Here is a 27,112-nt window from a genome sequence, read left to right as displayed (position 1 = left end):
CAAGTGACGCGCTAGAAAAAGAATAATAATAATATAAATAAACGATCATCACCGGACGATCTAGATTATGTGAAAAATATACGGTAACAGTGCCGGTTCGTACTACGTGTAAAGTAGGCACACGCGTGTGTACATAGTACGTGTAATTCGCGCGCGTATAGAGAAAATCGGCCCGTCTCGTTTTGGACCGGAGCGATTTTCGAGCTCGTTTTTTTTTTTTTTTTTTATCACCGTTCGACTTCAATTTATTTCACATTATCTTAATATGACCACCGTCGCAGTAGATTTACTGAACGTTGCTTTTTTTTTATACACTCTCCCCCTGTATGATTATTACTAAGCTTGCTCGTGTCCGTCTTTCTCTCCGAAAACCGGTTTACCATTCCGCTCGTCCGTACTACCCCGTGACGAGGAGTCTCGTTGTCACCATTAGGCGACGGTGCGTTTTGTACAACAGTTCGATGGTTGTTACGACCGTTCTGATGACGACGACACTGACGTAGCTCTTAGAATCTCTCGTTCGACAGTCGTCGATGAATAATGAGAATAATATTGTCATCGTCACTCGTCGTGTGTCACCCGTCAGCGATACGAAACCCTATAAGCATTTACTTGTTAGACGTTCCTACATGGAAATTGTCCAATAGGCAATGGGCGCAACTAGAGCCCAAACATTGGGGTTGCTGAAATTGCTGAAAATAAAATAAATTAGTATTTAACCGTAATAACTATAAATTATATAGATCTGGAGAAAAAAACAGGAATGCTACATTTGAACTCAGGGGTGCTAAAAACCGTATTGCGCCCCCCTAGTTACGCCTATGACTCACGCATACACAGACTTATATAGTCTGAAAAACTTTGTAAGACTAAACCGTACAGGACCAGAGAAACGTACCAGCTTAGGCGAGTGATGAGATCGGTTCATTCCGAGTTATCATTTATATATAAAAAAGAAAAATATTATAACGTGTTTAAAAATTGCTGACCGTGAAACGTGATTGAAAACGTGGTTTGAAGAATTCGAATCTTACGATATGCGCTTAGCTTGTTCACTAATCGATTTCAAACTAAATTTAAATCCGCAAATACAATCCGACGTACGGTTGTCAGAAATGCGATATTATAATGTTTTCGCGTGAACCGAATCGCAACGGCGAAAGCGCTTAAAACAAAAGGACTCCGACACGATTATCACTTGGCAAATGTATGTTGCATCGTATTCATATTAGAATAACGCGCTTGACCGATCGCACCGAAAACGGACGTTACGTAAATTTGTAGTGGAAAAACGAGTCGATTCGCGTCGGCCGTACGAGTTTAACGGTGATCACATGTGTTATTACCGGCCTGGTAACCTGTGTTCGCGTACAAGTGCGTCGATATGTAAAACGCGTGAGAGCGACAGAACTGTAACGGTAAACTCGGTTACGGCCCACGTCTTTTGGCACAGGTGACAACATCACGGTCGTTATCCTGTACGGTAATCATTATAACGTGAACAGTTTTCCGCCGGGACCGAACGCGTTTTGTTTGATTTAGGATAACGCGTTCTCGCCCACGTGCCGTCGTACGGTATGATATTATGCAGACACACCACACATACATAAACGTTACGAGCCCAGGCCACGTTTGTTTTATTTATTCTCATTTTTTCTCGACAAAAACAGAAATAAAAACAGCGGCTCTGGGCTCCCGACTGGGAGTCGGAGATTTCCGTGGACCGCACCGACGAAAACCGTGACTTTCGGGTCCACGACTATCGATTATCGTGTCCGGCCGTACCGAGGTACGAGGGTCTGCAAGGCGACGGGTGCGAAACGCACGTCAATAGCGTTGTTTTTCCGATTGTAGTTGTCGCCGCGTGCCACAGTGGTCTGAAATCCAATCTAGGTGGAAAAAATTATTTTATCACAATAATCAAATTAAAATAAGTCCAAGATACTGGAAAAAATATTTTAAAAAAAAATAAATAGTTATTTACACCCGTTGAATGGTAATATATACATTTTTTAATTTAAAAGTTAACTTTTTCGTAATATATGATATTATATACAAATTGTTTGTTAATGTTTTAATTTTATTCCACATTGATATTTCACAACTATTTTCGAAGTTTAGTTCGGGCTTTTCTAGAATTTTTTTTTGTCCTAATATTAGTAATTTTAGTTCAGATTTAAGCCACTCACTATTAGCCTAGTTAAATCTTATATGATTCCATGAACTTTTAGACTAAAGTCTTTGTAAAAACTTTAAAATTTGTTCAACTAATTTTGTATATTGTGGCTCCCATGGTTCAGTTTCGTATCGAGCTTTCAAAATGTCAAGTAGGTATTTTCTTGATTTTATAGAGTGAGGATTCAATGGACCTCTATTTTGTAATAATGTATATAAATCATCGTAAGAATTATAACAAAAATTAGAATTATTAATAATCAAGTTTTCGTCAATATCTGAGTCAATTATATCGACATTTCTACTGAAACTAGCTACAAAAAAAAAAAAAATTTAAAAATATAGACACAAATGCACGCAAACCAAATTATCAGATCGAATAAAATAGAATACGTACTATAGTATCTATATATTAGTTAACTATTATTTTTGGTTATTTTTTAATTATTCAATCTGAAATATAAGTATTATCTTTTTTTTTTACTATTTTTTCAACTATATTTTATACCTAACATCATAAAAAAATATATTATAGTAATTGAACACTTACCTTGATTTTCGAAATCTATTTCCCTTATGAAAATAAGTAAAAATATAAAATATAACTAATTAATACGAGTGGAATGAACGACAAAACTCGAATTAGTATAATAGATAAAGTATAACAACAAATATGAAAATAAACTTAATTTTTTAATCGGCCTGGTCGCCTAACACACTTAATATTCCTGAGGTACTATATTAATGTTATGTAGGATATACATATAGGGTTTTTGTAATAAAATATTAATATCGATGTACTTTAAAAATGTACTTTTCCACCTAAATTGGATTTCAGACCACTGTGCGTGCGCGCAACGCGTGTACCGAGAAATTCACTTAAACCAAACCCTTGCGTACACGGTTCTCGTATTATCATTGCAAGTTATAACGCTTGTGATGAATAAATATTAACAACCGTTCGCACGTTCCACAGAATATTCTTTTCGATGCATTTTCGTTTTTTTTTTTTTTCTGTTAATTTTAGAGACAAATGGCTCGCAATCATAATTTATCTCTTTTAGATATGGTCGATGTCATCGATTCTACGCATTACTCGAGTACACAATAATAACACTTATGATTGATTAATAAATTATATCCACGCCATTTTTCTTTTGACGATTCCGTAAAACATGTGCGCGTGTGGCTGACGTTTTTAACACCGCGGTTCAAACACCATTACATTACGTTGTACACAAAAACGACAATTTCGATCGATAGATTTCAAATTCCGTAGGTTGTCATAATATTTTACCAAATAATGTATTCACGGACCGCCAACTTCATATTTTTTGGTTAGTATTTATTGAAAAATCGATTAAAGCCTTAAAGCGTATTTTGTCATAACGATTTGTCACAAGTTCCCCGATATAATTCTTATCGTTTTAAATATATCTACCAGTTACTCGGTCAATTATCGTTACCGAATAGATTGGTTTTGTTTCAGAAAATGTTTATCTCTATAATAATACCAAGGGAAAATTTTTCAGCTAAAAAAGTTTTAATCGCGGTTTTTAAACCTTTTAAAGTTGGACAGAAACGAAACGTCACAAATCCATCAAAACGTATTTATCTAAACAATATATGTTATGCGCTTAAATTGTGTACTAAACATATTTTTCTAGATGCTTATAATAAAACAATGAACTTAAGAGCTGGGAATACTGATGTGATATGGTCGGCAGTAGTACTAAATTATGTGAACCACTATAAACCAACTTTATCGGTTTTTACAAAGTAGACTTTAGAAGACCACTTAAATGTCAAGGGACGAAATTCGTGAGTTTACTCCAAAATGCTAAATCACGAATAACGACTTGTTTATTTTTAACTCGAGAAAGTGAAAACGCACATTTAGACTGCTGTTTTTTAATGTTTTATTTTTGTAGCCAACAAATCATCGTTTTTCTTTCTTATTTCTTTTTTTTTTTAGAATTTATTTTTGTCATTTTATTATATTGCGTGTAAAAATGAATATTTGTCATAGGATCCGTCGAAATAATTTATTGCTCTGTTATACGCATAATATAATACAAATAATAACCAGTGCGCAGGACAATAAATCAAGATAAATATTCTAAAAACCATTTTGTCTAAACTTAAATCCTCCGCGGAGTCGAAAAGTTTACGTACGATTGCAAAACAAACTCGTATGGGATTACTCCACGGACGGGTTAAAAAAGCAAACCATGTTTCGTCGCAACAGCAGGTACTACATTACAATACTGCGTATTAAAATACATCTGCTACACATTTCGTGTAGGTAGGTTTATGCCGAAATTTTCACTGAGTCCTGGTCGGTGTATCGAAATTAATTCGGAACAACAAGACAATACGAGTGGGTCTACCTACACGTGCGTAAGATATTGCGGACAAGTCATTTCACGATACGAATTCGTTGAAAATATTGACCCGCGGTAACGATACAGCGTTATGGTTCACGAGTATACCATATCATTGTCATTGTAGCGCAATGACCAAGAGCCCGGGTCACCAGATAACCGTTAAAGGAATGTTTATAGTAGCTTAGAATCGCTCGTTCAAAACGGTTCGTTCGGTCGCCCGATTACGTACAGCACGATACCTAATCACAATCGCTGTATCCCGATTAAGACGACTGTTTGATAGACATCAAATCATTCAGTATTGAGCATTATCTAGATAAATAGTTATAAATAAATAAACAAAATTAGTCATCTGATGAATTATCTTAGATGAATTCTTCTAGATAAATAAATACGAGTATATTTATTCGAAAAATTCGAAAAGTTTAACCTGAAAGTTAAAAACTTAATAAAAGTTTAAATTTAATGAAAATCTTATTAATATTATTAACTTATTAACTTAATAATTAATAACTATTATTTTAAAAGTTGTTTACTACAATCTACAGCTATGTTAAGTTATATTATTTAAATTGTTCCTATAAGTATTATTTTTAAGAAATGTTTACATATTTAATAAAGACTATTCAATTTATACTTTCTAGTGACTCTTACAATATATGATTCCTAAGGAAGATAGTTAAACTATATAGATAATGGTTGAATTAACTTTTTAATATTTTAACCATAAATATAACTCCATAATAAGTATTATATTAATTGTAATGAATTGTTTTATAATAAACACATAAAATGAATGTATTTTTTTAAAACTATATACTTATTATATATTACTTATTTCCCATACATAAATATACATAATATTTTTTGTTTATTATTTATATCGGAGGTACCTATTTGATCAAAGTTAAGTTATTTTATTTTTTTAAGTATGAATTTATAAAAAAAAAAACTATAAATTAATTAATAAAATAAAAAATATTATCTTTTTCTTATCTAGATAAAAAGTGTTTACTGGTGACAATATTGTGCAAAACAGTTCCCACCCTTTCACGGTTTCAAAAAGGGGGGGGAAGGGGAAAAGATCAATAATGTTTATCTTATATTTTTAGCAAGATACATTTTTAGTTATCTTTGCGTAACACTGGTTGTCGAAGATGACCGCTGCGAGTCGCTGCTTTTTCACGTATCCTACGGTGGAATGTGTATTTCAAAGGAAACACGTCTAACTCCCCACGTGATCGTGTCATCGATCATACTTTATAAACACGTACGTCACGTAACGGGACGAAAAACGCGAAAAAACCGTTTTTAAATCAGTCAATTACTAATTTGTTTAGCCAACAGCTTTACTTTCGATTGCATTCACGTCAACGACATTCGCATCCGTAGTGGGTGCAGATGCGAACGCGACGTGTACGGTAGAACGAGCTCGGGCAACAGTCAACGCCTCGTACACAAACGAGTGACCAGTGACAACGTTATAGAGTTATATATTTTACGGTAAAAGTACGAATGGCTGTTAAACCTAGATTAATGATACCTAATTAAAAATAATATTATCATGTCTAAACAGTATATCTCTTACCGAAAATAGTTGTACATCCTAAGACTTCCCACATCTCGTCTGTAAGAGCCCAAACTACTATCGTGTAATTTCGTGTATTTTAGAACTTACCGAGATCAATCGGATAATAAGGCTGTAACCTATGTTTAACCATTATTTGTGACTTTATCATAACATGTAAAATACATGGAACGTGTCCTATACTCTTATGTTGTGTGTGTGTGTGTGGTGTGTGTGTGTGTGTGTGTGTGTGTGTGTGTGTGCGCGCACGTAATTACGTGAACATGGGAGACAAAGTTTAACATAATTTAATACACGTATGCTACGGGCTCAGTTTTTCGTTGTACGCGATCCGCGCAAAATGAGACTGTACAACAATATAACGAATCGAATAGAAAAAAGAACCTCGTACACGTGTTTTATACAATTAACCGATCTCCGTGATATCGCGACGATCGATATCCTATCGCTGTAGTACAATATATTATGTTCTCTATCGTAACTTCGGTAACGACGGAAATCATAGTTTACTTTGCGAAAGGGAGTAATTTACTACCCTTTCATGAAACTTTTCATACTTAACCTTAACCGCAGTTAACGTACGTCGAAACTATGTTTTCATTATGTCTCGCTAAACGTATACTATTGCGAGTAGGTACTGCAAAACTGTACATTAAATAATATATGGTACGTAATATACTGCTTTTTGTGTTATTGCATTTTTTATGATGCAGTGGCCAAATTAATGTTTTCGTCGCTTACGACCATCGGCTCGTGTACACCCAAAATAACGAACGATTATTTTTTTCAGTTAACTAAATATATTCTGTTGTAAAACCAAAATTATTGGTTTAAAATAATATGTAATTGTTTAAAAAGTATAATTTTTTCGCGTTTCACATTTTCATTTGATTTATACTATTACGCACTGCGATTTGATAAAAAAAAAAAAAAAAAACTACTTAAGAATAATATCCTGTTAAAATATTATCTATAGTGACATCGAGATCAACATTAATGTATTATGATTACTTTTAGTAATGAAGTTCAAAATGCATATTAAATTATGCGTTTCCTATAATTCGATGTAGCCTTATAATTACACTTTTAGATATTTATTACTAATAATAACTATGTATACTAAAATGTTGTTATAAATTCCGTTAAAACGGAAGCAATTTGTTATAGAATATGCAAAATGTAATTGAGACGATCGTTTAAATATTTTGATGATAAAAATATTTCCATTATTGTTCCTTCTAACGTAATTTTCTTACTAACGGAATAATATTAGCATATTTTTATCAGTTTGAATATGTTTCGGAACTATGTTAATAGCAAAATTTGATTAAAAACGTTTTCTGAATAATATTATAATGGGATCGTATTAAAATTTGTTTATCAGACTTTGCTGATCGAGTCGTGGGTAGGAGTGGTGAGGAAGTGGTTGCAGGGAGCCGGAGGATATCGTAGTACTGAATCGAAATTGCTATAGTATCTACAACGGTTTATAATAAAAGGAAATTGGGGTTACAAAAATGTCCACGGACCACTATAAAATCTGATTACTAATCAATAACTGAATTTTTATACGACCCACCAAACTACGGACGAAATAATAAACGTATTGGTCGGGAATAACAATAATAACAAGGAATAAAGTCGATTCGTACGTTGTAGAATAATATATTATAATATAAATGGAAAATACGCTATTATATAATAACAAATGGACGGTAATACCGTTTTTTAAAAAATGCATTAAAGTATAATATTGAAATAAACGTTGAAAGTCAATAGAATATAGTCGTAGTACACCAGCTACAATAACGACATATTCATTCGTACGTAAGTACTATTAGTTTTCTTTAATTTTATTTTTAGTTTTTGTTTTTTTTTTTTGTATAATTATAATATTTGTTATTATTATTTTATGTATACGGGCGCAATAAGTCATTTGCCACCGTTAATTAAAATGTTTTTAACATTGTTTGGACTCGTCGAACAACGTATTCAAATAAAATATCGATTAAGTAATTTATTTTTATTCGAAAAAATTACACCAAAGACATATTTATTTTTTAACACGTACACACAGGTGTTTGAGTGTAAGACACAAAAAAAAAATAAGTATTACTTCTATTAAGTACTACTACTACGATATCAAAAAATTATGATATTATGTAACGAAAATATAAAACGCGCGGTAAAACCGATCCAAGTACCAAACAACGATTTCAGATTGTTTATTTTTTGACCGAATACGGACATAAACGTATTTCTATAATTTTAATTACCTCGGAACACGGATATCACGACCGGTTGTGTAAACAAGTCGACGTCGTTTTGTCAATACTTAAACGCGTTTAATTAAAATAATCGTTTCACCGACGGCGCGTGTACCCGTCGGTGAAAATAATAAATCGACGAGTCTCCGCGCGCAGCCGATATTAATTTCAAAGCGTTGCCGTGATTAATGTCCGAAACTGGTTGGCGACCAATGTTTTGCCGACCGAACGCGCGGTCCCGGTGCGCCGCGGCGGTGTACGTCCCCGGCCCTGGCCGTATTTCAACATCGTCCCCCCACACACACACATCATTCCGCGTTAATGGTTTCCCGTGTACGTATTTTGTACGATCCGATCTGAGCGGCTCTGCCGTGCACGTAAGCTCGGTGTTTTACTCGATCTGCGGTACGCGAACAGAATCGTGTTCTCGTTGCGTTACACGTTTTCGGACGATCAGAAGAAGGGACGGGAAGAATATGCGAAAAAGAAAAGGGATTGTATTGCGCCCCGAGCGGCACACGAACGCGAGTGGTCGGCGCCCAAGAGGTTCGGGAAACGCTGTGGCGTTACGTATCCGATGCGAGTTCTCTCCTACACGTCCGAACCGTCGCCAACCGGCCAAACTCAATATCATAATGACCACGGCATTGTTGTACAGCGTGTACGTGCGGCGTAACGGGTTTCGACGTCCAACCAAGTCCGTCTCGAAGGTATGATAAATCTTATCGCGCATCGATCACAACCAGCTCTAGTGATTATTTATTATTAAATTTTCTTCGAGACTACGGCGATTAGATATATATATAGAAAATATAATGCAGGGACGTAGCCAGGATTTTATTTGGGGGGGGGGGGTCGAGTAAAAAAAAATAAAATAAAATTTACGATCTAGTCAGATGATAAAGGACAATCATGATTATTTTACTACAAATCTATCATAACTTAGGTAGGTACCTACTAATTATTACAGTGCCATTTCTTATTAACATGGTTATCATGGAGCTTAGTTTGTACGAGGGTCTACCGTTTATGTATACATATATATTTATGTGTGTGCTAACCGTATCATTTTAAAAACACTAGCATTTTCGTCCCATTCAGATTCTAAAAAAAAATTTCGTCGATGACATTTCGGGGGGCAGGGGGGTCCGGACCCCATGGACCCCTCCACTGGTTACGTCTCTGATATAACGGTACAAATAACATAACACTACAATACGGGTACCTGCCGTGAAAAAATTCGCAATAATTATCATCGAAACGACCGTCATTTGCGCACAAATACGCGTAACGTCATACTTGCCGACAAACCGAACGGATGGAACATACGACAAGAGGGTAACGTGCAATAAGGCGGTGGGTCCATTTCAACGACTTTTTTTTTATCGCATATTCATGTAGATTACTAAAACCTTTATCGATTGGCTACTTAAAGGTGAGATTTTTCATAAAACCTACGGGAAAAAGAAAATAAGTCATCGGCCGTCTTATACATTTGAATAAAACTCGTCATATTTATTTTAACAAATTTGCTCGTTTTCATTTATTCGTATAACACGTTAAGAATTAGCGTAGATTTTTTTATTTTTAGTTTTCTCTAAATAGTGTTTTTGTGCTTATATTTTTTTTTTTGGCCCGGGCGTTTCATAATAATAATGTCGTCTTAGGTGTGAACGGTCGAAAAAACATTATCTGTGCACGACATCGTACGGGGTCGTCCGATATTGCCCCTACAGACATTTCTACTCGGTTATTAAAAACCGGGAAGAGAAAACAAGTAATGTATCTATGTGCTTATTGCATATTATTCTATTTTTTTTTTATCTCAACACGCTTAGCAAAATCGCTGGGCAATCGTGCAGTACGTGTTCTCGGTTTTCGAGATTTCCGTACTTAGATCAAAAATCGACGTTAAACGTTTCGCGAACACACGGAGTCACGTCAGAACCACCGAGCGCAATTTGGAGAAAACCGACATTCGAGTCATATCACTCGTTACATTTCTACCCAGTGCCACATCTAACCTAACGACGTGGATGCACAGGTACGTTTTCGGATATTTTCGGTACACTAAATCGTAACCTCGGCGTGGTAGGTAGGTACGCGGATAGGACCCGGTGCTATGAGGCTCGTTCCACCGAGGCGAACAGATCCGTCTGACCGTCGCAATACACCGTTCGATTTATGAACACGATATGTTATCGACTATCGATTTCGGATTAACTGATTAGAGTTCGAATCGACCGGTGCGATTGTAACGATTGTTACATGATTATTAGTTTACACATGTAATATGTACGTTAGCTGAGCAGATACTGCGTCTCAACTAGAGCATATATCATATTTCACTATTGCGAACCGGACAGCTAGTGCCGAATAAGCAAGAGACGGCGGTTCGGCCACGGCTACCATCCGATGTAGCCAAACCCAGTTCCATCTTTACCCTATGGGCACTTAGGGAAAGTGCCCAGGGCCCCTATCTGGCTGGGGGCCTCAAATAATAAGAATTACAACTTTCAATTTTAAACATAAACAAATAATTCTTAATTACAGAAAACATTTTTTTGATAAATAGCAATGTTGCAGATGTTAGTGTCAAATAAATAATTGTGCATTAGGTTTATTTTACTTTTTAATCCCTTTATCCCAAAAGATTTTTTCTTTAAAATTAATAACTCATATCTTCTGGGTTATACAAAAGTCACCGTACAAAAAAACCTTTCATGTTTTTACTCACCTTTTTTTGGTTTAATAAAAAGCCCCTTAAGCTCCAGGTGCCCATGGGCCCCTGCATAGCCTAAGACGGCCCTGATCAAATCCCATATCACGCTCTAGAGATCTATAGTCGTAGTAATTAGTATTTTGTATTAAACTTTAATAACCCCTAAATCGGTCTATATTTATTTGTTCTGTTAAGATCATTTCTTTTATGCTCCCAAGCTACGGTTAAATACGTTCAAAAGGACCGGAAAACCTTCCCTGAATATCACATGTACAACCGGTCACCACCCGACTTCGTTGCACTGTTAATGCTCGGCGACGCTGAATATTAAACCGTTCGTGAAATGGCTGATCGAATACGTATGCGTTAATGCGCGTATATTTATCACTGATATATAACCTGTCTGATTGTGGGTCCCACGACGACGAGGTGTATACAGCAGCTCTACCCGTCTCTGATATTATAGTTACCACCAGTGGCATATATAGGGGGGGAGCAAGTGGGTTATAGCCCCCTCCTCGAAATGTTTTAAAAAACTTAAAAATTATTTTAATGGTGCTTTATGCTTATTTAGAATTTGCGTCCAACGTCAAATCGATTTGGGACATTCTGTAAATTAAATTTAGATAAGTACCTACTGTGTCTTGCTAGTAATTCTTCGATAGAAGTTGTAATTTAACTCTATTCATATTAGCCCCTCCCGAAAATATTTTTTGTATACACCACTGGTTACTACTTACCGTCTAGGTAGCTACTGTGCGTTCATCGCAAAAATATTTCAAATTAATGCATCTATTATACGGCACGTGAATCTGCGAACTTTTACGAAACTAACCTAGTCCGTTTGAGTACGTTTTGATTTTCCTAAACGTTTTAAAGAAGTCTTTGCCATCACGGATACATAAATAATTGCTGTTATTCGTGTTTACGTTCGTCATAGGTTCCGAATATGTACACGTTACACCAACGCCATGTTATTATAATATATTGCTGTGCGTAATAATTCAATAAACATAAAAACGTGTGGAAAAAACTTAATGGTATATATTATACAAGTAATAATACAACGTTTACGCTTAAACACATGGTTTCTAATAATTATGCGATACGAATTTTTCTACGATCGTATGTAAATACCATCCATCGGTATTGTGTACAGATAATTTAAATAAATTAAGCATAATGTATACAATCGTTTCTCGTTGAAAATCCAATAGCAATCTTTTAAAACACAATATGTTAGTTCTTCGCAACGCATACGTATAAACTATATATAATATAATTCAAACCGATTCTAATATGCGTCATTTCCATCGTTTGTTATTTTGAATGTAGTGCTTTAAAACCGCGTACCGTAGAAAAGTAATAAAACGTTTAGTATTTATTTCAATATTACATATACAGTCGATAAATATTTTATATGGTTTTTTGATATTTCACAGTTGCGTTCTAAATGTTTATTTTGATTTTTAAAAAATAAAAGCATTTTAAACCGAACTAATAAAATAAAGAATGAGCGCATCGCACTTACAGCATTAAAATTAGACAATCGCATAAATAAATGAACAATTATTTAAAATAGATTTTAATTTATGGACGGACATACTTTTACTTTTACCAAATCGTACGCGTTCGTGGAATTGTTTACTCGCAGGTCGATTAAAAAAAATTATAAACCGGAAATATTATTAGATCTCAATGTTCGATGGATAAAAAAAAATAATAATAATAAACTAATGGACGAAGGAAAAGGATGTTTTTATTTTTTTTCGTCTCTCTCTATTTTTTAATCAAATAGTGTATTGTATATATATATATAATTTTTTAATTTTACGAACGTGCGGACGTGATAAATTACCCAGCAAGTTTCAATTCCCTCTCCGCGCGCGTATAGTTCTCACTCAATCTCCGAATGTGCCAACGGCGTAAATCAACAGTTAATTACCCGCGTTGTTGTTTTTCCACGACTAACAGCAGCAACCCCGGCTTATGACGTTGTCTAATCCATCATGTCACGGGATATCCGTCTGTACGAATCGTCGCCATAGCCATCGCCGCCGCCACGACTGCTACCACCGTCGTCATCGTCGTCGTCGTCGTCGTCGTCCTTCTCCCAAATTATTACAAATGAAATTGTCCGTTCGAGTTAAGGGAAACGAACGGGAATGACGCGAGGCGATGTTTTTGCACTGATGTCCTTATAATATCCAGTGCGTTATTACAACCGTTTTGTACGCGTAAATATATAGATAAAAAACACAAATTTGTATGGTTTTATTACAAATTACCATGTATAAAACCGTCGAGTTTCGTTCGATCAACAGCCGAAATCGTCGTAAAACGCACGCGATGCGCACCGCATGAAAATCAAATGCAACCGCTACCAACTACATCCTCGTCGGAGAGACGTTGCAACACGTGCGGTAAACGATTTCGAAACGAAGTAGAAAAAAATAATTTAAGTAAGTAAAAAAATAGGTACATATATATATTAAATCGTGAAAACGCTCTCGCGATGAATTAAACTGCTTATGTTAATAACGCGGAGCATAATATATTATATATATATTTTTTTCGTGTGGGTATTGTACTGTAAGGAATTACGTTTTATTCCATACGAAAAATAACCGATCTAATGTCCGGAGCGTATTAACCTAATTACTATTATTATTATAATTATTACGACGAGTGTTAATATATCGATACAGTAAATCGGCTTTGTGAACGTTGCGCGGTCTATCGATAAGTTTTGATACGTTTTTCTGATATTTGGATCGATAATGCGGGGTTTAAATACGTACCAATTCATAAGTAATCGCGTGCGTTTCACAAAACGGAATCGCGAGCAGACGCGTAGATAGACGCGGGACGAGAAATAAAACCATCAACCGAGGAAAACACGCCGCCGGTTGTTGGGCGAATATAATAATATTAAGTAATAGGACGGAGCGCGCCACAATATTATAAACGCGAAAACGGTTTTATTGTAATCGATCGATAACGCGTAATGATGTGATAGAATAAAATCGATGGTCGGCGGCGATACGGCTGGTCGCGGTAAACGTCCGAGTGCAAACGAGAGCGCCGCGGCGTCACAGCAACAGGAGTCGTCAGTATTATCGGTCGTAATGAAAAATCGGAGAAAAATCTACGGATCGGAAACACCGCAGCGTCTCGAAGCGGAAAACAACGTTACCTGTCGCGCATGGAAAATAGGAATTGAATTGTGTGGTTCACGTTCGTTTATGCGTATTTTTAATACCATGTCGGTACCAAACCTCGGTCAATTACGTTGAAAGCGGTCGTGGAAATAATTCGATTTAAATCGCCTCCGTAGCGCAAAGTACGCGTTGGACATTGTTCTTGTTCTCGTTCAAATCTCCTGGTCGGAATGCGATAATTAAAATACGATATCCGATCCGACACGAATAATATTGCGAATTATATTCTCTATAGTATAGTAGTTCACTCTGTCAACCGATATGGCGTACTCGGAGTTCGATTTATATAAAAAAAAAAAAAAATTTATATTATAACCCTTATAATGAAACCCAACTGCATTTCGACGAATGCACAAAATAGAATCGTGCAGCCATTCATTTACATACACTGTGGGAGATAAGCAGTTGCAGTGTTGTCAGTTGAATTACAAAAAACCATGTGAATACTTGTGATCAATAATTGTGCTAACCTGCTGGACGAGTGACAAATTAATTAAACAGATTTCATATCAAAATAAATTTATTTCAAATCAAAATGAATAACAAAAGATCATTAATCAAAATCAAAACTTTTCGAGTTAGTTATAACTCACATACATATACTTACGTATACAAAAGCCATTTTTTGTTTAATTTTAAATTTATTATGATGTTCATCAACTGTAAACATATCGTACGTAGATTATATCGAGGGCAATATTATTATTATTATTAGGGTTTTTTTCTGTATCCTATTGTTTTATACATCATTTAACGAAACAATGAAAATAATTTAAAGGCAACAACGTAACTGTAAAAAATTGACAAGTTTACTCGTGAGTTTTTTATTTCAATGTTGGTAACTATTTTTTTTTAAATTTTTTTTTTTTAATAAATAAGTCTCGGCGTTTATGGCCATTGGCATTCACTAAATTTATAAAAGTTCGCATAAGTGATGAGCATATCCAGATTTGACAAATTCGAATTATTCAGATTTTTCCGGATTATTTTTTATAATTTTACTGTTCAAAAACTCAGATTTTTATTTCATAATTGTAAAATAATTTATCCGTTTAAATAGGATAACAATTATTATTTTATCATTCATATATGATTTTGTAATATAAATTGAACTTATCTTCAGAAAAATATATTTATTAAATAACTATTCAAAGGTTATGCAGTTAAATTAAGTTAAATAGAAGTATAAAATAAATTCAATAATTTAATAAACTGTTATTTTGGTAACTAATAATAAATTATACCAATATATTATATTATATTATATCAGTTTTGATAATTATTCTGAGATTCATAAAATCTTTAATTTGTTGTTACAATAAAATAATTTGTTCTACTAGACATCAAAATAATTATAAGTTTTATAAAAAGCAAATTCATATATCCGGATAGTCTCCATTTTTTTTTTTTTTTGCTGATACTGACGAAATATTGTATCATCATCCCCTATTTTGAAATTTAATAGATTTTTTAAAATCGTTTTTGGTTCCAATTGCATTTTGTCTTGACATCGCTTTGCTAAAACATAAAAATAGTTTGTTAATAATGCTGTTCGACTGGTTATAGACGGCTATGTAATAATTCATCACGACGAGTAACCGTTATCGGTGTGTTTAGAATAAAAGTGATGTTAGGTATTATTTTTCAAAACGTTTTTCTTTGCTACAACAATAATAACATACAATGTTTTAAACCTTTCCGGATAATACTCCTCACTGTTGCGGTACACTGCAGTGTACTACACGAATGTTCAATTATTTTATAATTATATCACGTCACTGGTTTTTAACTTGCAACGAAACAACCTACCGAAATAAAAATAAAATAAATCGATTAATGCAAATTATCTTATCGTGGGTTAGCCGGAAGCGTGTTACTTATAATGGTTTGTATAGAAGTTTAATTACATTGATTATATTATTATTTAATTGGTACTCAATATGTCGCCAAGATCGAGTTGTAACTATTCAAGTCTCCGATGATTGTGTGTTACGCGCCGGATCGCGACGAAGACTGCCATTTGAGAGGGACACCTTCAAACTGATATCGCCGAGCATGAAAAAAAATACCACCCATTACTTCCAAACGACAACCAAGCACAGACCGCATTATACAATTATTTCTACTGCAGCCCAAGACACCGCTGTCTGTGCGCCACATGTAGTATAATGCCTGCATTCATTTATTATACGAATCGAGAAGTAATAGTCATGATTTCACTGCGAACATTACTTACGCGTATAGTATCGTGGGAGCGGATTCGTGTTTCTTTAATGGACATAATAAGCGTAGTATATTAGCGCGTTTAATGAAAACAAAATATGTTATTCGTTTTTTATATACTTTTGCGCCTTCTTCGCTAATGCTAAAAAACAAACAATACCGCTGTTAAACGGTATAAAACACTACGTGTTCCTACGCACCATCTCGTTTTCGAGTGGTACAAAATTAAAATTACGCCTGTTTTACCATCGCAACAACGATACAAAATTATTTATAAAGTTAACATGGATTTTTCAATACTGTTCGTTAAACATTGATTACGCTGATAGATTTCTAGTTTAATGTACATTTATATACGATTCATCGATTTCATCGAAATATTTTACTACAAGTAACATTATAATAATTTCAAAAACAATTAACAGAGTATACGAACATTGTTTCCATGTATTTTATTATTAGCGGTTTTTAAACTAAAAAACCCACATTCTACACTGATTACACATTTCATTTTTTGTGTCTTCGAAGACATTATCTAAAAATCAAATTACAAAATATGTGTGTAAATCTTTTTGCATTATTTAATTTGAAATTATCTTTTAAGACTTTTTTGAGTTGAATTTCTTGTATTCGTTTTTTATTTGCTTTGATGACACACCAAATATATATTTAACAATTCAATAGTTTATACTCCAGATTTTTGGTCCAATCATTTTTCTCTCTTATTAATGGATGTATGAGCTAATCTTGAATCCGTGTTTAATGGGTACAGTTGGATTTTTTCAATCTATGATTTCCATTAATTATTATCGTTATGAATGGTGATAACTTATTTGAATTTTCTCCTGATCCTGAGCTTGAAGATTTGAAATTTTTCTGTTTGAAAACATAATCACTCCTTAAGTAATACCTGCGTAGTATCAGCATATCTAGGAGGGCTTTGGATTTGAAATCCCCCCCCAACAATTTTTTTTGTTTATTCGATTATTATATATTACTATAGCTTGTTGTTTTATCACAAATAATAATTATTACTATGATGAATGATTATTTTTATTTATTTATTTTATTATTATTATTATTATTATATTTGATACACATTTATATTTCAATAAAATAGTATATGATAACTTGTTTGTGTTTGTGTCAATCGCCGATCGATTATTTCATTGAAAATTATTTTTAGATTTATGGATTCTAGTGTATTCAATGTACTATTGATTACTATGTATTATGTGGTAAAAATAATAATAATAATAATAAAAAAAAAAAAAGTGATTATTTAAAAATTAATGATTATTGTTTACTTGTATATAAAAAAAAATATGAAAAATTGGTGATCCTCCTCGAACAAAAATCCTGGTCGCGTGCCTGGTTTTTGTGTAATAAATGTATAGTAAATAATGTTATAGTCGTACAAAATATTTTATAGATCTTACGCGATTTTATAATGGTTATTGTTTTTTAACGACAGCAATATTATTAAATCATGGGCATATCATTCAACGAAACAACATAAAATGCGGTTTTTGTGGATCGATAAATTAATAATCGTATTGAAATTAAATGCAAATCCAAAGTGTTTACGAATTGTTGAAAATTAAACGAAATATACGCTCACGGGTTTTTCGTTTGACGATTACGACTCTGCGGTTTTATAACTGCTTCGAGAGCATGCGAGAACCGTATAATTGTAATTAATTGTTTTATGAGAACAACAATCGTAATTCGCAACATCGAAAAGGCGGACGATCTTGGTGCGTTTATGATAAAGGTGTACATGCTATCACATTTGACGTTATTTTTCGTTTACATGCACATGTTTTCTTTTTTTTTTTTTTTTAATTTTACAATCGTTTCGTATGCAAACGTGTATTACGGGTCATCATAATTACAAATTACTGTCGAAAGACGAACAGCAATTCGTATACGCTGAAGGCCGGGACGAGACGTATAATTTGATTCACAAAAATCAATTCTAACCATAAACATTAACAGTAATAGCAGTTGCTTGTTTATGTAAAATAAATCGACAGAACTTGGCTTCGCAGAAAGGAATAAAATAATTATACATACGCGTGTATACGTTATGAAATATTAAAAGGTTACGGATTATTTTTTTTAACCATATTTCTTATCGACTGAATATATAACTTTTTAAAGATATTGTATTTTTTGTCGTTCGCGGAATACGAGACTTTATTATAATACCAATTATAGTACCCAATCATAGGTATAGGTTTAGAGATAAGCATTGATAAAACCCATCGGTCGGTGTATAAAACATCATACCTGCTGTTAAAATGATTCTTGTGATATAGTTGTTAATCCCCCTCCCTCACATCCTTCGAAGTTACTCGTCTGTGAAAGATTAACAGGGTTAATTAATTAGGTGCGCCAAGGAAAATTTTACGAACTCCATGATACATATTACAATATGATTCAATCCACACGTGCAGTAAATGGTGTGATGCTTTTACAAGTTGACCTGTGTTAAAAGTTCTCTTAAGTTCAGCACACGGATGCGTTATGAGGTAAAACTTAATCAGGACGGTCTAAACCATATGCCGTTTTATCTTGCCTCTCGATATAACGTTCGGTGCGCGTACAAAAGCAAATTCTCAAAGACGAAAATACAATAATTTAAAACCACCCCCGTACCTATCTTCCGCCACAGATGTGTAATGGTGTATCTATGATGCCCGGTGGCGTAAACTGCAAGATGAAAAGAAAACGTACCACTTTTCACATTGTTTGCATGCGCGATACCGTTGTTGTAAAAACATCAAAAGGAGTATCTTAAATATATAAATACAAAATGATTTTTAAGTATGATTACCCTTTTATTGTCCTTAAATTATCTTTCAAAATCTGATTATTAATACCTAATTATCTGTACACCAATCGACTACATTTCCTAAAGCATAGATTTCCTTTATCTATTAAGAATTACTTAATGGTAAAATTAAATTTTGTTTTTCAAATAAAAACACTTTTTTTATTGCATAAATAATAATTTAATTGAGTTTTCTGGAATTTAAATGTACTCGTATATAAGTTAATCAAAATTTGAACAGGAACTTTTAAAGCTATTCAAATTTAATTATAAAAAACTGAATATAATTTGCTCGTACAACGTCCTATTTTAATCTAAACGTCAAATTATCATGTTTTTTTTAAAAAAAATTTATTTATGGATTACATTTTCTAATAAAAACTTAGAATAAGTCTATATTTTTTTAATTATTTATGTATATGAATATATGATTTTATATATATAATTTTGAAGCTACGACGCATAAAGAAAACTATATCAATATTCCAATTATTTTACAATTTTTTGATGAAATATTAAATTTGTGCGAATCCAAAAGTAATGATTTAAATATTAACTATATCTTTATTACACCAAAGATTACTTAATAATAAAATGAATTATTATTTATGCATAAAATAGTATTTTTTTAAGAAAAATAAAATTTGTTATTAACATAGGTACAACAAATCTATGTGTAGGGAAATATTATTTTTAGGACATTAACATTTTTCAAAACTCAGAATATTGAAAGATATATAATTTAAATACAAAAAGGGGGGATATTATTAAAAGAAAAAAAGTTAACCAGTTTATAAAATTTATATAAGCCAAAAAAATAATTTTATAAACCCTTGTGTGCGCCCATAGAATACACTCCGAAATATTCTTGACAGAGGCTATGTCATTTAATTACCAGACGGCACGTTTTAAAGAGTGAGGGGACTTGGTACGCATTCATTATTGTTATTATTATATCGTTTAAACGGCCGAAGAAAAAATTAAAAACTGAAAAAAAAATAATACGATTATAACGATCGGTAAATATTGCGTCGGATATATTTCGTTGGACTCAAATGTATTATTATTATTATTTTTTATATCTTTTATGAATGTTGCATACATGCCAGATAGAAATGGAAATAAAGTGATATATATATATATATATATAAACAGATAGAGAGAGAAAGAGAGAGAGATAGATCTGTATTACTATTATACACGAACATCGGAACATATGATAATCAAGAATTCCATTGTTTCGTCGGTCGTTAATTTTATACTGCATCAATTATACTCGAATCGTATAGGATAGACGGGAATAAGAAAAAAACGTCAAAGTTTTGAGTATGCGATTATAGTTTCAATGAGTTTTGCTTGGATCAAAAAACGCCGAGCCAGACCGTGAAAAAACATGAATTACACGCACACGCACACATACGTACATATCGTATAATATATAAACGTATGACAATATTAATTAATCTTTTATTTTTATTCTGTTCAATTAATGTTTATTTTTATTTCATTTTTTTTTCTGGTGATAAAAAATTAATATTTATTAAATTCATAGTCATATATATATATACATATTTGGTTCGTAAAAAAATGATTTTATTGTTCCAGAAGCATTCTTTCAATGTATAAAAAAAAACACCAAATTTTAGAGAGTTCAAATATAATAGCAGCGTTTATCCACTTAAAAGGTTTACTGTCATGTTTTACCATTAAGTACTGAAATAGAGGTGTATTTTTTACGAGTACAAAACCGTGTATAACTTTTTGCTAAGGTAAATTATTACATTTTTAGTAGATATCAAAATGTTAATGAGAATTAATACATTTCATATACATATATATGATAAAGCTAATAGTAAGATAAATAATTTTTAATAATAATAATAAGAAAAGAATATAACAATTGTTGAATTAAATATATATTTAAGTACAAAATATTCGATTTTATTGTACGATATTGGTCCGTAATCGTTTTTCTAATGCTTTCAATTTTATATCATTAATATGAACGAATAATACATATTTCGTGACTGTTTCAAAAGAATCGAAATATATTTTATAACGTTGTACGCCCGTTTCTAGTACTCAATACGAGAAGAAAAAGCAAAAAAGTTTTCAGTATATTGTTAGATATTGTTTATTGTTTAAAAGAATACGTAGATACCTGAATACTAATTAAAAAGAAAACCGTAAAATTTTATTTCGTAAGAGTTTTTCTGGGCTTTTACAATACAGCAATTTCTGTTCAAATCGTACAAGTCCAAACTGTACGTTTATAATGATTATGGTTTCAAGTGACATATCATTATATTGTTTGGTAGTTGTCTATGCTAGAAACGCTAAAGTACTGCTATTGTACGCAAATCGTTATACTGATCTACTTGAATGGATGTATGCAATGAAAAATATTCCGTACAAGCGCATAAGGACCGAATACTTCTCACGCAAACTTAACAGTCATTCGGTCATTTCACTGTGGCACTCTGCACATTTTCATGAGACTAGCGGATAAATCAGGAGATACACGCGCAAAATTTAGATGATCGGGACATTTTTGTGTTTTATTTTTTCGGTTCCACTTTTTTTCAATGATTCAAAAAATGAAGTTTAATATGGTACGCCGTCTGTTATAAATTATAACAAATGGCATTCCACAATAATAATTAACTTATAATATTTTTATAATACGATTTTAATTCGATACCGAGGTATACCTACTTCAGTAATTTGTTTCCTCATCGTAAAAATTTTGAAAGTATAACGCGTGCACGATGATTTCGATTAATTCGAGGGTTGCTATACATCTGACTAAACCGATAATACAACATACACACACATACACGAATATTTCTCGTCTCGTTTACGATCATGTTATTTTGCCGGTACTCATCAGTAGGACTTTTTAATCAATTCGTATACGTGCCGACAGGAAATAAAGTTAATTTTGAATATGCGGCGCGGTACATACCTTGAAAAAGCATCGTCGGACTGAGAGGGTGTGAACGGTCAAAAACTCGAAGCGTTTCGACCCGGGCCTCGGAGATCTGACGGGAAACACTAACGACCGTGAACTCTAATGATAATGACATTTTCGGTCCCGCAAGCCCTTAATCCACACTAATGGTGTTACAGAAGAGCCACATGTTATGAAATGTCCAAAACCCTTAGAAACACCGCGTACTCGTAAAACCATTATTATGATTATTATTATCGTTGTTATTACAGTTGCGTTTATAGTAAATTATCGTTGGCCGCGCTCACGATGAAAAAAGACAGATGTACACGAACACTACAATGCACATATACGTAAATAAAGTGTATTATATAATAACACATAGAGTCGACGTGCAATTACAATGTCATTAGCATTTGGCCACTGTTCATTATAACTCTAAAAATCCATCGAGCTTAATGCACCAAGGGGTCTTCAAAGACGACAAAACGAGCTTCCGGAATTAATCATTCTTAAAACCGTTTTCGGTTCACAAATTGTGTCAGCCGTTTATTCGGTACATAATCAGTATACATATTTTTCATATCGGTTCATGAACGCGGTATAACGTGCCACCTTTATTACAACCCGCGCAATTCACTGAACTCATTTGTACGCTATCCGATAAATATTATAAATGTAACATTAAACGAATTGTAATGCAAGCAAACTACATGCCGTATAATTTCTGTATTTGTTTTTCAAACCGAGTAGTTAGTAGAAGTGTCGCACATCAAAGTGTCGAGAACATAATGTCCGAACGTCAAACGAAATGGAATTCATATCAATGATTATAACGGTAATCGCTCAACAAACAAACAGAAATTCCAACAAATTTGATCAATTGCTCACATACATAGTAGTAGGTACCAGCTATACCGGTTAAAATAACAATATTCGTTTATATACTGTACTCGTACATATTTTTTTCACTAACATTATCATTTAACAATGAGATAACCATTTTTTGGAAGAAAACAAAACTTTTAAAAATATTTAAAATATATATATATATATATATATATATGTATGTATGTTTGTAAAAAATATTAGGTAATGACGTCCCGTCGAAATGGTTTTGTTCAAGTGTTCCGCCGTCGACTGACTCGAAGACAATAGTCTTATCGAACACGCAGAAAATTCATCCGCTACCCCATCCCCCCTTCTTAAGCACGGTATCCACGATTTTCCGGAAGTAAACTAAACCGTTACGGTGTCTTTGCGCAAATCGCGTCCCTAATCTTCGAAATCGGTATTTGGCCAACAAACACCGGTCGCGGTTGCAACAGACGCGTGGAAACTGAAACGGAACTCTTGCAAAGACCCGGGTAAAACTTACGGTCGGTAACTCGGTGGTATTATATTTTATACTCGGCCACAAGGCGATGGCTGCAAAAGTCACGAGCGATAAACGCGAAATAATAACTCCATTAAACCCGTAAAAGGAAGTAGGACGACGGGGTGAAACCACGCACGCAAAACCTACGTCGTCGTCGGTGGCACGGCAAAACGAAATTATGCAAATCGAGTTTGTGCGAGTTTTCCGAGACAAAACAGTACAGCCTGAGGAATGAGTGGGAAGGGAAAAGGATATAAGAGAATATCACGACGGTGGTGAGGATTTCCCGGCGATGAAAAGTTTACTCGAACGGAACGGAGTAACTTTCCGCCACGAGGCTCTCGCCATAGCCCTCCGTCTTTCTATTCGCTCGTTTTGCATACAGGGCGATACATTTCCGACGGGAAACAGAAGACGTGCATGGCAGCAACCACGAGCTATTTAACATCTAATAAAAATCCGTATATTCCGTTCCACATTTTATATTATACCGTATTTACACCTCATCCTGGTCGAACTTTATAAAATTGTGCAGCTTATGTAAACACGTTCACCGCTAGTTAAGACATGTTAGCAAATTAAGCTCTACGCGTATTAATCACCATATAAGTAATTTTTCAAGATGTATATTGCATAATATGTAGTCACACGATTGTTTAAAATCGAAGACAGTACGCGAGAAGTCGAAAAATCTGTAAAGGATCCGTAAGGAAATCTTCCTCTCAACACGAAAGCAATGTAAATGAATCACAGTTGCGTTTTCTCGTACTCGCGTACATGGGTGGGTTCGTGCAAGACGATCACCCTGTATACAGTGAAAGACAACGGAAAACGTATGCAAGCGCGAGGTAAGAGGGTGGGGATGAGGCGCGTGTGCGATACCCCGGCCGAGCTCTGCGCGTGTTGTATTATGCGACCGCATTTACGTGGTCTACGCGGTATTATTTTATTCGTAATTTTCTTTCATACACACACACCCCCAAAACCCGCCACCACACCGTAGGTGTGCACTACGTGTTTGCAAATCGTATGCAAATTGCCGGTGGTAAATGCGTCAACGGAGGCGTTATCAGTTTCAGTCGTGTGCTGCATACGACGGAATAACAGTAACACGGTGTATAACCATCCAGCGGATGATTCCTAGTGCACAGCCCACGACGTCATATCGTTGAAGCATTTCGTTTGAAATTTATATCGAGGTCGATGGTTTTGTTTTTCGCGAAAACGTACCCATCCGTTGATGTACCGAAAGAATTATTTTTACCAGTGCATGACAAAGAAGTCCAATTAATGTTTTTAAATCAGCATTACATGTATTTAATTTTATTCGCGATGCGATCTATTAGATCCCTATCATGCGTTTTTTTTTTTTTTACAAAGTTTCCAAACGTTCGGTACGTAAACCTTAGTGCGCATTCGTATCTATAACACAAATTTTCCATGTAGACAAGTAAACCTAGCCACTTTTTCGTCTAACAACCGATCGCTTTGAAATCAAAAGTCTTAAAATTTTTCTCAAAAAAATTAAATTAGCCAGAAAAAATATTATTTATTATAATTTTTTATTTTTTTATAAGATTAGACTCTCGACAGCATAGGCCATAGGGTATATATAGTTAAATTTTACACGTTAAATTGATAATAGGCACAATTATTATTTATATTTTATATGATTTCAAATTTATTTTTAGACTTTTTATAGTGAATCGGCAGCATTGATGAATTCCATGATCTTGGTTATTGATTATGAGTAGTTATTGAGAATTTTGGCAATTGTTTCGAAGAGTTTATGTTTTGTTTTGGTGATATGATACATTCGGCATTCTGTTAACATGTCTTTTATAGTGACTTGTACTGCGCTTGTTGAGAAAATTGAAGGTTTTTCTATGGACATTAGGTGACTATGTTAGATTTTCTTGTGTCAGATTCTAAATCTTGTCATTATTTATTAAAATTATAAAATTTTCAATGGCTAAAATTTGATCTAGTAAGCTTAATAAATTAAAGTTTATTGTCTTAAATGATTTTTATTCATATAGTATTTAATAATTTTTTATGTTATACATTTAGTAATATAATACAATTAGTGTTCTTATCGTATTGAAAGTTTCTTTGACAATTGAATCAAACGACCGACCACAGCGGTGCACAGTTTTCGGTGTTTATACGGAAATGAAATTCCGAATAAAACAAACTCCTCTCCTTAAAATTATTAAAATACTATATAATCGTCGAAAGTACATTGATCTATGACAATAATCATGAATATTAAACATTAATTTTTAACAAACCAAAGGTAAAGACAAATAATCTTCCTTAAATTAAACAATTTCCATTCCGTTTCCTGACCAAAACTAATCATTTTTAAACAGTAGGTAAGACAAAATATCAGAAAAATATAAGAATAAGTATGAATGACTCATAAAGGACTAAGAATACAAATATGAAAATTACTTGTATAATAATAATATTTATTCAGTTTAATAAATATAATTATGAACAGAAACTTAATAATAATATAAATTCATATAAATAAACATAATCATAAATAGAAACTTAATAATAATATTAACTCAAATAAATAAATATTATCATAACAGTTTTATAATAACAAATATAAAAAAAACAATGAATTAATTTAACCAATTTATAAATAATTATTTAAAATTTAAAATGTTGACAATTTAGCTGTGATGTAATAGTAATTGATTGGGTTTTTTATAAATATTTTACAGATTCATAATTTTTCAATGATGAATAATTTATATTCTTTACAATCATTACCACTTTACTATTGATTAATTAAAACATGCACTTTTATTTCGTGAGTTAATTTAAAATGAAATTTTTTTTAATAGCAAAGTTTTTCTAATTGATTTTTAAAAATATCTAAAATATGATTATTTATTTTATTAAAATAAATGAAGAGTACCTTAAATCCGATATTATCATTTTCAAAAGAACTATATATATTTTTTTTATTAGTTATAAGAATTTGATTTTTTCATTTAAATCTTTATTAGTTGATTAATTAATTTGTCATAGGTGACAGTTGAATTTTTGTGTACTTATATAGGCAAAGTATCGGGCAAAATTTGATACTAAACAGTTTTCTAATGGTGATTTTTGTAACTTCATTTTGATTAGCATGCAACGTTAATGAACTAGATGAAATAATTGGTTTAATATTACTACAAACTGAATATGTTTAGTTTATTTTATTACCGAAAGATAATGGAGTAATGTTAATCACGGGGTTAGTTATTATATTATAGTCATCTGTTTCTTGGGTTTCCTCACAATTAGTCACTTTTGGTATCCATATAAAAAATGAAATTACTTCTAATGGAATTTCTTATTATATG

General features: G+C 33.1%; 1 protein-coding gene and 1 long non-coding RNA gene across 7 annotated transcripts in view; one reads left to right on the top strand and one right to left on the bottom strand.

Annotated features, from left to right (window-relative positions):
• The window catches only part of LOC112681915 (prestin-like), a 92,483-nt gene that overhangs the window by 37,780 nt on the left and 27,591 nt on the right, over positions 1 to 27,112 (top strand). The window lies entirely within an intron of this gene.
• On the bottom strand, positions 15,798 to 16,360 carry LOC112681917. The gene is made up of 3 exons (XR_003148443.1): positions 16,268 to 16,360; positions 16,043 to 16,165; positions 15,798 to 15,878 (listed from the first exon to the last, which is right to left on the bottom strand). It is a non-coding gene; the product is annotated as an uncharacterized LOC112681917 (long non-coding RNA).

Source organism: Sipha flava, unplaced genomic scaffold (genome assembly GCF_003268045.1).
Source record: "Sipha flava isolate LNK unplaced genomic scaffold, YSA_version1 199_pilon_pilon, whole genome shotgun sequence".
In the NCBI taxonomy this organism is placed as follows: Eukaryota; Metazoa; Arthropoda; class Insecta; order Hemiptera; family Aphididae; genus Sipha; species Sipha flava.
This window is presented reverse-complemented; position numbering and strand designations above follow the sequence as displayed.